The following is a 12717-nucleotide window of genomic DNA, read 5'->3' as shown; positions in this document are numbered from 1 at the left end:
TCTCAGATGAAAAGATCATAAAGAGCACAAGACTAACCTGTTCCAAAGGCAGATTCCAGTTAAGTTACAAGATACGTGAATTTGTTTTGGAGTAGGGGGGGTGGGAATTTGTTTGTATTACCTTGCTTCAGAATGAGGTCTTTGAGTTCAACACCAAGGCTTCTTAAAGGGAGCTGTGATAAAATCTCATTTCCATACCTGGCTCTCTCTCTGTTTGTATACCTACCTGCAGCTGGATGAGATTTAAGCAAAAAAGTTTTGGAGAAAATCAATCAAATTGATGGCTGATGTATTGCGAAAGAGAAGAAATTCAGAGGAAATCTGCGTGGCTGGTTAACATATCTTTTAACATCAAACTCAAGATTATAAAATACATAAATTCTCTTGTCTTAATAATATGTAGAGTCATGAGTGACAAAGATGTCTGCAAGTCAGTAACTACAGTGATATTTATCTTCTTCTGGGCTTGGTCTGATTGTTGGTGGCCAAATCCCTCCACAAACATCTATTCATTCTTCTCATGGCTTGTCTGGCATCTACTTTTTCTGCACCTTCTGTTGACACTGATCTCTGAGCCATTTCCTTTTCTTACTTCTGTGGTTCCTCCTCTTCTCAGTCTATTTCTCTTTGAGCCTGAGGTTCCACCATTTTTTAAATCATTTCTGAGTTGAGTTCACAAGCCCACTTCACGTAACTGGTCTCTGCTACCCTTGAGGAAGTTATGACCTCCCATTTTTCTCCTGAATTTCTTAATGGTCAAAATTGGTAAAAAAGGAAAAAGAATGGAAATGATCATCCTTACATCCTCCATGAAAAGTGCATGAATTTGTGTTTCAGAACATGCTTCACTGTAGTCTCTGTGAACATCCCGTCTCCCTCTCTTTAGAACAAAGGACAAAGAAAAGAAATCTCATTGTTTTTCCTCTCCTTTCTCAATTACTAATAATGCATCACGCCCTTATGTGCAGGCTTATTATCAATCCATTCACAAGTCAGGGTGTGAATAACAATAATAAAAGCAAGCTTATATCATTCAATTGTGTATTCTCAGCCTTACCTTTGAAAAACAAATTTGTAATATGGGGAGCTGTAAAGCAGGATTAGAGGTGAAATAGAGAAGTGCAAGATACAATTTTACTCCCTGGCAAGGCAACAGAGTGGAGAGGATCTTTCAGTATTGCCTCAGCATAACTTAGAGAGTTTCTCTTAATGTTTAGATATCTGTCACAAAGAGTATGTAAGAAGGGCTACCTAGAGTATGCCCAGTGAATTAGTTGGTTCTATTGTGCTAGGATCATTTGGAGAACTGAAAGTGATCAGCTTGATATAATGTTTTTAATAGCTCAGAAGGCAAGTAATTGGTTTGATAAAGATTGTGCTACCCTGTTGCTTTTTTACAGATAAATCAAGCAAGCATTTTGTATTCACGTCAGTCAGATAAAGATAAAACACTTCAATAGCTTTGGAACTCCACCAAATGGATCTTATATTGATTGGCAAGAGGGAAGATTTTAGGCTTTGAGTTATGTTTGGATAAATCTCTACTATATGAGTTGCATTCTGTAGAGTTATAGCAACACGGCACCGCTCAGATGTCAGTGCTTATGCATTCAGTCCTGAGCTGAAACTGGAAAAAAGCCAGGGACAATGAACGCAGATTTCCCAATACCTTTAAAAAAAAAAAAAAAAAAAAAGAACATAAAAATTTCTTCCACGTTTATGGAAAAAACAGTTGGCTTCTGTCAACTTAGCCATTCGTTTGTCTCATGTGGGCTTTAAAAATGCTGGAAAGATTGAAGAAACATCCATCAATAGAGAATCATAGAATCCTTAGAGTTGGAAGGGATCCTTAAAGGTCATCTACCCAACTCCCCTGCGATGAACAGGGACATGCACAGCTATATCAGATTGCCCAGGGCCTGATCCAGCATCAATTTGAAAGTCTCCAGGGTTGGGGCATCCACCTCCTCTCTGGACAACCTGTGCCTGTGCCTCACCACCCTCACTGTAAAAGACTTTTTCTTTATATCCAAACTAAACTTACCCTCTTTAAGCTTGAAACTATTTCCCCTTGTTCTATCACCGCAGACGGTGCTAAAGAATCTGTCCTCTTCCCTCCTGTAGCTTCCTTTTAGATACTGAAATGCTGCTATCAGGTATATATTATATTCAGCAATGTGTTTAAATAACGCACACATTGAGGACAGAACACACTACTTCTGAATTCTGATGGGTCTGCAGCCAGCTAAGGTGCTGCTGATTGCACCTCTGGTTCTAGAGGTGGGAGCCAGATTTCTGCATCCAAACAACCTGTCTCTGCCTGGAACCACCATGTCAGGCTGGGTTCCTTGTTTGCATGCCTATTTCTGTTGTTTGTCAGGATTATGTCAAAAGATGGTTCAGAAAGTCTGAACGTCAGTATGATTCCAAGGACTGTAATCACCCAGGGAGGTGGTGGAATCATCATCCTGGGAGGTGCTCATGAAATGTGTAGATGTGGCACTGAGGGACATGGTTAGCGGGCATGGTGGAGATTGGGTGGTGATTGGACTAAGTGATCTCAGAGGTCTTTTTCAACCTTAATGATACTATGATCCCATGAGTGAGCATAGAAAGGGGGATGTCAGAATAGCAGGACAAAAAATGAGCTGAATTCTAGAGGTCTTGAAACTCAGGAGGCTCTGGTCACCTCCATCCCAGGAGCAGCTGCAGCAGGTCTTGCTTGATTCCTGATACAGTGCAGAACCTTGGGTCTCTGGCACTGGCACACTCACATCACCTCCTCTCCCTCCTTTGCTTCCAGGATCCCTTCACTGCCTGCAGCCCATGAGTTATTCTGTTTCATAAGTGTAGATGTCACACTTATGAGAAAATACTGCTTGCATATGAACTGGGTTGTGCCTCACATGACATTTAGATTAATTGTATAAGATGATGTATACTATATATAATTGTGTATCCTATATCATAACTAATTATATAATTATACACATTATATATTAATAACATGAAACACTACCTAGTTCATACGCAGAGAAATTGTGTATTAAATAAAATTATGTATAATATTGATTCATTTTCCTATATATGCAATCTTATATAACTGATAATTCAATATAATAATCTGCATTAATTACACAAAACTCTTTCCAGAATCAGCTTTAATATAAGCACTGAAGCTCCATTAAGACCTGGTTTTACAAAAAGTCTGTGTTAAGCATCCACTCATCATAGGAAGCTGAGCAGCACCCTCAGCTTTCACTGACCAATTTCAGCATGCCCACTATAGAAATGGGACACATCCACGCTAAAGCTGGGTCCAAAAATACAGCACCTACAGAGCTAGAGATCCTGCAATCTATTCACAGGTGACAGCACAAAAACCCACAGCATATCTGCCACAAGATGAAAGCAGCTTGTCAGCAAACACAAGTTCCTTTGGTTGGTATAGGATTTTATCTGTTCACATCCTGCTTCGATGTGCTGGCAAAGCTGCCAGGGCTGCTTATGTGTTATTTGTGTTTCGCACCCATTCACCTCTCACCTGTGTGACAGCATGCAAACAAGCAGGCAAATACTTCTGCAAACCCAGGAAACCCCAGCTGAGGATTCTTGCTGTGATTTTTCAAAACTCCAGGGAGGTGTAATCAGAAGAGGGAAGAATTCCTCAGAGGGGGAGGGAGTAATCAGCTGTGTTATGAATTCCTTGCCCATGCTGGGGGTGGGGAAACAGCAACAGGTGAGAGGAGAGCTGGGAGTTTGAGTAAAGCAGTTTCTGCTTGTGCTGAGTGGTTTTTTGCATGTGTTGGTGCTGCAGAGTGTGCTGGCACCCCAAGCTGTGAATCATGGTATCACTGAACGTGGTGCAAGGTCTGTCAGCTCAGAGTTCAGGATTTTGGGGGAGGAATTAAACTGCTGGCAAAACAAAACAAACGTGAAGAGGACAGAGGAGCAGCCTTGAAACCCATTCGCACTGTGCTGTTTGTGACAGACTGTATCCTGCCTGTGTGCATGCTCGCATGAGAGTTTACTAATACATATAATGTTAATTACCCACTTATGTCCTGAAGCAAGGCTGGGAATGAATTTCAGGAAAAGAGATGTTTGTTTTGCACTGGCGCCCACATCCCATATACTTTCGGTCACGAGGAAATTGCCCCGTACCTCCACCCTACAAATGCTCATTCCTGCAGCTGTAGGCACCAAGCAGGGAGAGCCCACAGAGCTTACAGGAACCCCTGTTCCTCTGCCTCCTCCAGCATGGAAAACTCACTCGGGAGCAAGCCCTGAGTCTGTGCACAACTCCTGCCCCAGCTGAAGCAGTACAGCTGTTGCGTTAGTAGAGAAAGGGATTGGATTTCACAGGCTGTGTAATCTGCGACAGAGCTCTTTGGCTTGGGGAGAGCAACAAGCCTCACCCAGGCTTAGCCATCCCCTTTCTGCCCGTAGAGGAACGCCCCAGTCGACATAGAAGGAAAATTGTTTGCTGAATTTCTGCACAGCCCTCCTTCCAATTGCTGGAGAGAGAGGGGGGAGTGAGAAAGAGAGAGAGTTTAAGGCAGGCTCTGCACTGGTGTTCTGGGCTATTTCAACTTCAGGGCAACTTTAGAGAACTTCAGTTATTTTTGGTAAGTTTTTGGATGCTTTTTTTTAAATGAAAGTCTCTCTCTCTTTTTTATCTTTGATGCACAAGTTTGTAGCCGACAACGGGCTTTTAGTACTGTGAGGAGATGTGGGTGTGTGGTTCTTTGATGCAGAAAGTGAGCATTCTGACTATAAAACCATAGTGTTCCCAGCTGCTGTGGCTAAGTGAAACCTGTAGCCACTGCATGTTAAGTGTTACTGCTGGGGGAAGGCACAGTGAGCGCTCCAGCCGAGGTGCATCCCACCTGGCACACAGTTTTTGCTTCTTTCTTGCATATGGGAAGATAAGCAGTCAGGGATGAACAAATATTTTCAGCCTGCTTGAAGTTTCTGAGCTCCTTTGGTACTGCAGGAGTTTCTAGTTTCAGTGCTCAGCCTCCCAAAGTTTTCCAAGGGATGTTGGTTCTCGGTGCCATACACGCCCCTCCATTCAGTAATCTCTATTCCAGATCATGCACGTTGTTTTTCTGACTTCTTCTCCCTGTGCACTTAACCCATCGTATGATCTCAAACACAGCAAAGCTCTTTTTGTAGTACACAGAGCCTTATTTCCAATTGTTCCAGCTGTTGCAAGGTGCAGACTGTAGTTCACGTACCGTGAGGTTGCTTTCTGATGAATGTGAGGGTTTTTTGTGTGCTTTCCCTATACATATATATAAATAAATATATATATTCAGATGTTTATAGTATCTGTGCTTCTGCAAGAGGAATTTATTTGTCTGGGTATTATATCTCAAGAAATACCTCTTGCAATATATATAGATATCATGATAACATATTGACTTGGAACTAGAATTTCTGTATGCCAGCAGTGTTTGAGACTTAAAGCTTGAAGAAGTAAATAGCAGAGATAAGTGACACTGTCTATAGAAGTGGGATTCTGTATTTCTTCATTGCAAGGCTGATGAGGCCAGGTGACAGAGTGCTAGGAAATACGCTGGGTAACAATTTTCTATCCACCTGTCTAGGTCTTTTGCCTCACCCAGCACCTTAATATGTTTCCAAACACATGACTTCAGATGCTCTGAGTTTTATCAGGGGACACCTATAGAAAAACTGGAAAATGTTCTTAAAGCTTTGAGAGAAAATAAAAGAACTATTACTCAAGAGAAAGCACTAAGGGTTTGTCCTTCTACAACAGAAATACTGTTCTTAAAAGCAAACACAGAGAGTTGGAAGGTGACTTTAATTAAAGAGATACAGGACTTTGATTGCAATCACCTGTTGCATACATAAGGGAAAACCTCTAAGCACTGCCTTGCTCTGCATCTTACTATAGTAAAGAAAAACTAATAAGGAATTGTGCAGGTCCAAGCAAATTAAAGAAAAAGAAGCTTACAACAGCTAATTCTCTCCCAAAATCAAGCGTAGCAGGTCAAAAGTCCAGTGTGAAAAGGTTGCAGATGTTTAAGCGGTGCAGGAAAATGCATCGTGTCTCAGAATTTATTAGGTTTTATTAGTTATGGTTAAAATGATAAGTGTGACTGGAGCTTTTAATTGCTGTAACTCTATAACAATGGAGTTAACAATAACTCTTCAACCATAAACTGAAGACTATAAATCTGCTTGAGGCCCTGTGCAGTGCTGACACGTTCTCTGATGGCTGGAGCTTTTCTGTGGAAGCATGTAGATTTGTTAGTGAAAATTGCATTTTACTATCTTTGGTGTGGCACTCTCATAAAGTAAACTCTACTATTAGATTACGAGGCTTGTGTAAATCTCCAGCTGAAGCCAGCCTGCCTCTAGTCAGAGCCTGTAAGTAATTCATTGGGGATGGCTGCCTTCCAACCTCTATGAAGAGGGTGTTAAAGTCTTCGCAGGCAGACAGGGCAGCAGTAACTTCTAGCACTGATTTGCCAGGGATTCAGAGATGGTGTGTGCTTTATGCTTTTAATTGTCTTGGACGCTCAATCTGCATTCACAGCTATGAGGTCAACGTGCCTCTCTTAACTTTTGGCTGTACTTGAAGCTCATCACTGAAACAAAATCCAACTGTCTGTAATCCATAGTCAAGGGAATCACTGTGCTCTGAGTTAACCTCCTGCTGACTTTGGTGGGTTCGGTGCCCCATGCTCAATGCAGGGAGGCTGGACTGGAGCCACTCTTCTCCGGGGAATAACACCAGAAACATCACTGATGCTTTTCCTATTGGTGTCAGTGCCTGTGGAAGGGGTAGGATGTACCGTGCTGGGATCATGTGGAAGTGTTGTGTTTTCTGTGAAGCCATAGGAATGTATATTGCCTTGGTTTCAACCTCTGAAAGTGCATAGAGGTTTGGTTTTATCTTTCCTTGAACTTTCTACTAGGGAATAGAAGCTGTTCTATGCGTGTTTAAAACACTAAGGGGCATAAGTTTTTTTCCTAGCATTCCTCTAATTAGAAGCTCTAAACAGTCAGAATATCAGCCCATGTAATAAGCCAAGGTAACCACTGGAGGATGCATCTGCTCCCATGTCTCAGTGACTGCAGCTCCATAGGGAGTGAGTGCCAGGTTGCAGGAACAGACCCTGTAAAATTCCACAAAGCAAGAATGCAAGTGCCTGAAGAAGAACAGGCACCTATCCTGTCCACTCCATCTGCCCAATAAAGATAGCAGTGTCTTCAGAGAGCAAAGTTATCTGTCTGTTTGGGGGTTTTTTGTTTGTTTGTTAGTTTATTTTTTAAAAGAGGAGATAAGATTTATATGATTTCCAAGCCTACTGATAAATGCTTGACTCTAAAGTCATAGTAACTTCACTGCTGGGCAAATGTCATTTCTCCTCTGTAGTTAAGTGAACAATCACCCCTTGATTTTGATAGTGGTTGACTGTATCTGATATTTGCAGAGTCAGGGGAGCAGCTGTTATCCCTGCTGCCATCAGATTTTAAATACCTTTCTACCTGTCCACTGACCTCTCGACTCTCCTCCCTTGACTAGTGGTATGTTTACATCTCAGCCTCCCAGCGTCTAAAAGGAAAGGTTCGAGCTGCATGCAATTCTTCTCATTTCTGCATAGCCCTAGATAAATACTCCAATGAACTACTACTGACAGTATATCTCCACCATGCAGTGAGTCCCTGAAGCTCCCACACTTCACCAGTGTAATTATCCCTGTTTTTCCCAAGTATCCTCACACTCCAGCACTAGAAAGTTAATGCCATTCCACCTCCTGCAGGTCACTTCTTCATTTGCTCGCTGTGTGGTTTGCCACAGCACCCAGACTTTGACTCTCAGCCAGTCGTAACTCTCCTTTTCCCTCAAAATAAGTACATGCCAAAACTTTTCCTTTCCTCACATCCAAATCCATCCAAAGATCCATCTTTGACAGAATTATTTGGGGCAGTGAACTGAAAAATGGAAAATTCAGCTTGAAGAAGCAGCTCAAAGGAATTCCAAGATGTTCTTGCATAGCAAGAACTACTTTAACCAATGTTGGCATTATATTCCAAAGGGGAATAAAATACCTAAGAGATGTTAGGCATGATTTTGAGAATTAGTTAGAAAACAGCTTTTGGTGAACCCCAAAGAGGTTAATGGGTCAGATGACCCTCAGGTCAGATGGGAATCCAAAAAGTTGTGGGCTTTTTGTTTGCTTGAAATGTCTGTTTATCAGAAGGCTTCTGAGCTGGAGATCTGTGAAACTAACATGAGAAAGGTAATGGTTTCTTTGATTGGTGATATTCCTTGGTATGAGCTGAGCTTTCCCTGTTACCATCTCTAAAATCAGCCCAAAGCATTTACAAGAATGCAAAAATGTCTTTAAACATTCCCCACATATTTTCATGTATGCCAGAATGGATCTGATTTATGGTCTAGTGAAAGGTTGCATTGATTTTTATACAAACTGTGTCCTCACCCTCCTTAAGGTTGGCCTTCTTCACATAATGGTCTTGATTGTGAGAAGAAAAAAATGACTTGTGCAACAAATAGCTTGGACAACTCAGTGTCTAATTAAGGTAACTAGTTAGTCAGAGCCCATTTTGGAGGCAAACTGGGCATTTCCTCATGAGAATGACTACGTGTAGGGTTTGCACTCATGGTGATGGATGACTACATATGCAAATAATGTGCACAGTTATGAGGATAACTAATTTGTCATTCTTCCTATGAGCAGAGTGCCAGAGGTGTTGTGAAGGGCAGTGTGTTCATAGGCCTGGCTATTACTCACTACTTCTGGGTAAAGTGTAGGTCTAGAAAATTATCAACTTTGATGTAAAGCAGACTTTAGAATAGTGTTTCACTCACTGGTATTTATAAGAGGACATTTCAGTTATTGTGTGATTTACAGAGCTGGATGGAAGCAGAACCCCGCAGATCTGTCATGAAGGGAACACATTTAGTAATAGCACAGAAATCCAAGTCAATATTTGGATTCAATGTCCTCAGTGGATTTAACAACCATTTCAGTCAGTCTAACAGGAATCTGTGAATGAAATGCGTCGAGTAGAGATAGGAGGAAAAAATTATTTCTTTTTAAAGTTATACCTCCTTAGAGACCAAAGGGAAGTGTTTGGATAAATGTACTGGATTATGCCAGGAAAACTCATTTCAAGGCATAAAAAACCATGAAAATTAGCATTTTCTCCTTCCCACAAATCCTTTTATTTTAAATACCTGATAAGAGATGGAGAAGGAAGGAAAACCATCATCATCTAATCCCAAACAGGAGCTGGCTGTCACCCCAGCACAAACAGACCTGCTAACTACTCACTAGCTCTGTTCTTGTGAAGAGACAGAGATGAACTGTGATATGGTTTTGGCTCTTAGATGCACTTGAAAAATACAGGTGTGCTATGGCCTGCACCCTCAGTTGGAAGGAGCTGGGACTGGCCAAGCTGGTACTGAACAATTGCAGCAAGGAGCAATGTCCTTAACCTGGCTGCACATGCATTGGAGAGAAGGAGTGATGCTTTTCAGCTCTGCGGAAGATATGCAGATATAACACCTCTGGGAAGAGTCAAATCTGTCAGAAATACTGTTGATTTACAAAAAAGTCACAACCCAGTCATGTTTCTCAAGATTTCTTGTCATTTATTGCTGCTGCAGCCTGATGGCAGGTTAATGTTCCCACCATGATGAGTGAAAAATAGCCACCTACTGGATGTGCCTCAGAGGACTTACAGGCTTTGTGTCCGGCCAGTCGAGCTAAACAGGGGTGACAGGAATGAGGAAATAGTTTTACAGGGAAAGGAAAAGAGGCTTTTTTTGGGCTGTGTTTTGGTTTGCCTCATTGTCTGGAAGATCCGAGAAATTTGCAGTCATAATAAATCCCTGCTGGTTGGAGTAAAGCTGGGGATGCAGTAATCCAGCAAGTGGGTGCATGCAAAGTGCTCGTGGTGCAGGCGTGAATGCTGTGAACTTGGTACAGCATAGCAGAATGCAAAATCTTGCTCTGAAAATGTGCTTTGTTTTCTAATAAGGGGGGGAAAAAGGGAGTCCTGTAAAAAGAAGCTTAATATTTTAGGTAGACTGCAGCTGCTAAAGCTTTTCTTCCCACTGTCATGTTGCTCCCCATGAGTGTTTGGAGGAGAGACGGGCACAACGTGTAACACTGCATTTCCTCATGACGTCTGTCCAGCTTCTCTGAAGTCCCTTCCGGTAGCCACAGCAGCTCAGTGGCAGCAGAGTTATGGCAACAAAACACAACACTTATTGCTCCCTGACAGACTTTTGTAAATACAGGCAGGAAAAACTGAGTGGCTTTTGCCATGAGGATGATAAATAGCAAGAGTGCTTTTAACTATGCAGAGACCTGAACTCACCTGGGGCTGAAAGAGGTAATGATATTCTGCTGGATGGGCACGACTTACTCTCACAAAATTAGATTACATTGGTTTTAGAAAGCACATAGATCTGGCCCTCTGCACAGACTCCAGGGGCAGTTCAGTGACCACATATTAAAGAACTGGACGCTCTGTTCAAAAAATAAACAGATGGAAAATTAATACTAATGAGCCACCAGTCTTTAAGCAGAATTCAGAACATTCAGTCCAGCAATTGTCCTGTCAGATCCTCTACCTTTCAACACAATGCAAAGGTACACGGCCTCGATTTAAACCCTGTACTTATACAAATAATGACGCTGCTTCTTTTTAAAATAGTAGATAAGTCTATTTGCTGGCTGAGTCGCAACTATAGTGTTTTTGCAATTAGTGGTTCTTTTCAAAGCCATGAAATATGTATATGTGCTATGCATATCCATATAATATGTGCTTAGGCAAGTTTTGCACTGATAGGCAAGTTGGCAGAGAAATCAGTTTTCGTTGTCCACAAGGGCTGGATTCAATAGAAATGTTGGCTGACTTTCATCACAAGCCTTGGAAACCATCAGAGTATTCAAGACTTAGGCAGTCAGATGCCTGCTTTTATTTCTATTGACAAAGGAAGAGGAGGGATGAGTAAATGTAAAACATTTCCTTTCAACATTGAGCTCAGAGAAGGCAGCATAGTACAGTGAGGAGGTGGAATCCAGGACATCTGGGTTGTATTTATTGCTGGTTTTGCTGCCAGCTTGCTTTGTGACTTTGTGCAAGTCACTTTTTTGCTTTGCTACCTCACTTTCTGTGAGGCAGGGAGAGCTGGTTGCATTAACGAGGTGCTCTGGGCAAGTGCAGGGACTTTTTAGGTGACCGTGACAAAATGCTGAGGTGTATCTACATGTGTTATACCAGATAATGCTGGCTGGGTGATTTGTACCCCAGAGCATGCCCTTGGAAATCCCAGAGTGAAAGGTGCTCACCATGTAGCACTGCACCAGTGTAAATACCCACCATAGGTACTAGTAACCAGTGTCTTCTGTTAGTACAGATAGGAAAGTCATTCACAGCATGAGTTGGGTTTGCAGCCTCTCATCTATACTTACAATCTCTAATCTCACTTACAATGGTGGTCCTAGGGAAGAGAAGCTGCTTTTTGGGGTATGCTGCAGGAAATAGAGTGGCTGTTTTGAAATGGTCTTCATATGGCACTTCTTGTAGCCAAAGCTCTTTTCAGGTTCCCAAGGTGGGGGGAAAACCTCACAGCACTTCTTACTTGTTCATAAACTATGTTTTCAACCAAATGTTGAGAACTAAAAAAAATAATGTGAAAAAAATGTGACTAATGATTTTGTTTGTTGCTGTAGCAAAGAAAGGAAGTCCTGTATGGCCTTCTGCATATCATCAGCAATTGCTTTGCAACCCTGTGTACAATCTGTATACAATCACAGAACTCTCTGTTGGGCTTTGGGAGAGACAGTGGGAAAACTTGCCATGAATTGTGATAACCCTGTCTTTATTCAGGGTTGAATCTGTGAGTAAAGATGCAGCAAGTGAGCTGGGGTGCGAGACACCTGGGCTCATCCTTATGTCTGGGAGTAGTGCAGTTACATTGCTTCTCATCTTTTCTCTGCTCTGCCCACCATCCTCTCCCTTTGGCTCTCCCCATTAGTTGGATGAAAAAGCTCATCGGAATAGCATTGTTCTTTCACTGTGTGTTTGTACAGTGTAATGAGGTGTCACTCTTGGGACAGGCTCTTGGAAGCTCCTGAGGTATAAATCGTACTAGGAATTAATTAAGTGAATACCACTGTCTTAGATGTCAAGACAAAGCGTAAAAATGATCTTCAGTAGAGTGATCTGAATGTTTTATAGTGTGATCCAAAGCTTCTCCAGACTTCATAGACTTAAATCCATCCCTTAACACCCAGCCAGGACTTCCTGCAGTGTACTCCAGTGCTACGCAGATAAGTCTGCAATGTGAAATAAAAGTTGTACTTGAATTGCTGAGGGTTAAAGGCGGTTATTCCCACAGTTCCCATTTCCTAATGTTTTCCATTCTTGATGTTCTTCACTTTTAATGTTCATAGTAACTTGTGCCAAAAAAGGTGTTTCCTATCATGTTCTGCTCACATTGTGTTGTGAGGATTTTCTTTTTTTTTTTTTTTTACTCCATATTTTCAATCCCCAGAGAGCTAAGGTTAGTCATAAACATGCTTTTGGCTATCAGATTCATGTGTGGTTTGCTATAGCAACAAACAAAAGCATTAGTCAGAAACTGGCATGAAGCTATAAACACATTTTTTTTGGTGATATTACCCAGAGTTAGCTTAATTT

At 41.7% G+C, this 12717-nt stretch overlaps 1 protein-coding gene across 5 annotated transcripts in view; it reads left to right on the top strand.

The window, feature by feature from the left end:
* The window catches only part of AHNAK2 (AHNAK nucleoprotein 2), a 68529-nt gene that overhangs the window by 7842 nt on the left and 47970 nt on the right, over nucleotides 1-12717 (top strand). For 2 of the 5 annotated variants that reach the window (XM_085547792.1, XM_085547789.1), the window contains exon 1: nucleotides 4581-4628. The exons of the other annotated variants lie outside the window; for them this stretch is intronic. The gene's annotated coding sequence lies outside the window, so the exon portion shown is untranslated. Of the gene's footprint in view, nucleotides 1-4580; nucleotides 4629-12717 lie in introns of those variants that run through there. 5 annotated transcript variants of the gene reach the window in all.

This window comes from Coturnix japonica, chromosome 5 (genome assembly GCF_054131305.1).
Source record: "Coturnix japonica strain WE chromosome 5, WE-NBRP24, whole genome shotgun sequence".
Classification (NCBI taxonomy): domain Eukaryota; kingdom Metazoa; phylum Chordata; class Aves; order Galliformes; family Phasianidae; genus Coturnix; species Coturnix japonica.
This window is presented reverse-complemented; position numbering and strand designations above follow the sequence as displayed.